The 3,522-nt window shown below is 56.4% G+C and overlaps 1 long non-coding RNA gene across 1 annotated transcript; it reads left to right on the forward strand.

Moving 5' to 3' along the window:
- Positions 1–229: 229 nt before the first annotated feature.
- Positions 230–2,923, forward strand: LOC113221402. Its single transcript, XR_003307855.2, has 3 exons — positions 230–291; positions 1,916–2,088; positions 2,242–2,923. It is a non-coding gene; the product is annotated as an uncharacterized LOC113221402 (long non-coding RNA).
- Positions 2,924–3,522: the final 599 nt, after the last annotated feature.

Below are 3,522 nucleotides of genomic sequence, written 5' to 3' on the forward strand. Positions count from 1 at the left end.
ACTGCACTCCAGCCTGGGCAACAGAGCAAGACTGTCTCTCAAAAACAAACAAAAACAATAAATAAAGGAGAAAGGAAAGCTCATGATTCTGGTGCTCCAATTCCCCAAGATTAGGCCAGGGGTACACATTTCAGGCTGACTTTATGTCTTTGATTTGTCCCTGTTACTCTGTCAACACTTTTTTACTTTCTGGCATAAAATGTTCTAAGCTAATCTTGTATTTTCTCTGCCCCAGGGCCGGAATGAGTGATTTTTCTTAGAAGCAGAGTTGGAGCCACCGAGGAAGCACAGGTGAGTCCTCCCCAGCACGTGCTCACTAGTCCCCAACAGAAGAACCGCTGCTGCATCCACTGAGGTACCAAGAAACTAGCAGAGGGCCTTCTGGCTGTCTGGGGACAGTCCTCGTGTGGTCCCTGGCTCAGCCTCAAGGGTTCTGGGTTAGTCTCCCTGCAGCCTCTGTGCTGTGTCTCTAGATCGGGGCTCTGCGAGATGGGCCCTGGGAGACCCAGCATCACAGGGTGTCTCCTCTGCCAAATGTCTCTCCCTTCCTCGCACTCTGACACTCTGGAATAGGATAGATGGCATGTCCAGGCAGTGCCAGGCCACCTTACTGTGTCCTTTGAGATGGGCCCAGAGGGCCTTGGGGGAGCGAGTGTGAAGCTGGGTACCTGGAGCCTGAGGCTGACTGTCCCTCCCTGTGTCTTGGAGGAGAGGCCTTGGGGCCCAAGAAAACCCCCAAGGCCTGACCTCTGGGCACACATGCAGGGAGGGAGGGTCTGTGGGCTGATGGGGGCATTGTAATGAGACTTTGAGCTCCACTGCTCAGGGGCCTCGGCAGTGGACCATGGTCAGAGATGACCTAGCCATCAGGACCTGGTCAGTTGGGACCTGATCAGCAGGGACCTGGTTAGCGGTGGCTTCCTTAGTGAAGGCCTTACCAGTGGGGACCTGGTGACCTAGTCATTGGAAGCCTAGTCAGTGGGGACCTGGTCAGTGGTGGCCTTATTAGTGGGGCCTGATCGGTTGAAACATAAACTATAAAAAAACTGGTTGGTGGGGTCTACTCAGTATATTAGGGGCCTGGTCAGTGTGGGGCTTTAGTGGCTTGCAGCCTGGTTAGTGAGGGCCTGGTCAGAGAGGGCTTCGTCAGCTGGGCACTGATCCATGGAGAATTGTTCAGTGGGGTTGGGGTGAGCGGCAATCTGGTAAATTGTGGTCTTGTCAGTGGGAACCCAGTCAATGGGGACCAGATCAGTGGGAAATTGGTCAGTGGGGTCTGGTCCATGAGGCCTATTAATGGGGGCCTGGTTAGGGAGACGTGGTCAGTGGGGACTTGCTTAGTGGGACCTGGTCAATGGCGGAGTGGTCATTAGGGGCCTCATCAGTGGGGACCTGGTTGGGGGCACCTGGTCAGTAGGAACCTGGCCAGTTGGCTGCTGTGTGACCTCAGGCAGGGGGTTTGTCTGTGGAGCCTTCTTGCCTCCATCTGTAGGGAAGCTGAGTTAGGGCACCCTGGAGGGTTGCTGGAAAGAGAATGTGAGAAGATGTGTTGAATTCAGCACTGCTTGGCAGAACTACAACTTTACACACGACCTGGGTTCCACCTAGAGAGGGTGCCAGCCCTCTCTGCTCTGCCCGGTGCCCTTCCTCTGTCTGCATTCCCAGGACAACCCTCAGTGGGGAGGGTAGAGACTGGGGAGCACCTGTGGAGGCTCTAATCCTGGCCCTGGGCCCTGGTGGTGACAGTGATGAGGACGTGGGTGCACCTGTGAGTGGAGCAGCTAGGCCTGGCCAGAGAAGCAAGACAAACACACACACCCATATGTACACACACACGCATGCACAAACAATGCATGCACACATGTCAGTTCAGGGGACAGAGGACACTGACTCTGGGCCCTCTTGACCCAAGCAGGCTCCAGTTGTGGTGGGTTGTGTCATCCCACGATATCGCTGTTGCTGAGTCCCCATCGCCTCTGTGTTGTGGAGCAGTTAGAGGCACACAGCAGTGTCTGTGAGTGGCTCTGCGTGAAGGACTGTTTTCTAGGTGAGAGGCACATCTCAGCACAGCTGACTGATCAGACTCAGGTGAGTGGAACCTGCTCTCTTCTCTTCCTCCTGGCTTGGGGACAGTCGCTATCAAGTGGGTGGTTTTGGCCTCTGGGCAGCTACTGAGGGTAATCCCTGAGCACTCACCAGGTGCCTGTTCTGTGCTGAGAGTCATCTCATTCATCCTCACAGCAATTCCATTCTGCATCTGCTCTGGACACCCCAGGACCACCAGGACAACCCCATCAGGGCCCTGTCACCAGGTCCAGTCTGGCTCCATGATACCAAGACGCAGGTCCAGAGACAACCGCCCTGCATGGTGCCTGCATCTGACCCCCCTTGGTGGGTAGTGATGAGCAAACATGGAAGAAGCCAGGGCAGCACACGGACAGCTGCCCTGCAGCCCCAGATGGCACCTGGCCCTTGGGACGTCATTCTCAAAGGGGAAGCTGGAAACTTTGATGTACCTGGAGGGAAGGGTAAACGTGGCCTCCCAACAACCCTAGCAGCCAGCAGCATGCCATACATCTTCTCACCCAACCTGTGGGACAGAGGCCCCCTCCTGGGGAACAAGATCCATATCTAAAGGGTCTTGACCCAGTCGGGCCTCATCCTGGGCCCTGGGAGGGGAGAGGCACTGTGGGCCTCCAGCAGCAGCCAGGATTACCACCCAGGGGACTCAGCCTTCTGTGGCCCTGGCCAGACTTAGAATTTGGCACAAGACAGGACAAGCTCACTCAGCGCAGCTTGTTAATACCCAGGGCCTGTGCATGCCAGGCAAGGCCAAGCTGACTCAAAGAGCAACCAGCCACCTCTGCAAGGGTGTGCCTGGAGCAGGTAGACCAGCCACCAACCTCACCCACTCAAGGAAGCAGGGGTGGCCAGGTTCCCACAGCCTGAGTAGCTGCCACCTGATGGCTGATGGAGTGGAGGCCTGAGGAAAAGCAGATGGCACTGGGGCCCTACCTCCAGGACAGAATTACTGATTTACCCTGACTGGCAGCGAGTGAGGTTGGTGGCTGGTCCACCTGCTCCTGGCACACCCTTGCAGAGGTGGCTGGTTGCTCTTTGAGCCAGCTTGGCCTTGCCTGGCATGCACAGGCCTCAGTGCAACAACTGTGCTACAAATGGAGCCACATAGAGGAAATGAGCAGCAGGCTCAGGAGCAGGGTGTGCGCTGCCTTTGGGGCCCCAGTCCATGCTTCAGGGCTCCTACAGCAGTGTGGGCTTCTTGGGTGCCAAGAGGCAGACCACAGGCCACCTTGAGGACAACTCTATGCTCAAGTACAGAAAGGGCCCAATCTGGTGGATGAACCACACGGCCAGCTTCTGGGTGCGGGCACAGTGCCACATCTTCCATCACTTCCTGATGTGCCCCACCCGTGCTGAAGAGACAGCCTGGAGACAGGGCAAGAGGAAGGCTGAGAAGGATGAGATGGTGAATTCCAGCTTCTTCCTGATCCTGAGCCCACC

This window comes from Piliocolobus tephrosceles, unplaced genomic scaffold (genome assembly GCF_002776525.5).
Source record: "Piliocolobus tephrosceles isolate RC106 unplaced genomic scaffold, ASM277652v3 unscaffolded_24276, whole genome shotgun sequence".
Lineage (NCBI taxonomy): Eukaryota > Metazoa > Chordata > Mammalia > Primates > Cercopithecidae > Piliocolobus > Piliocolobus tephrosceles.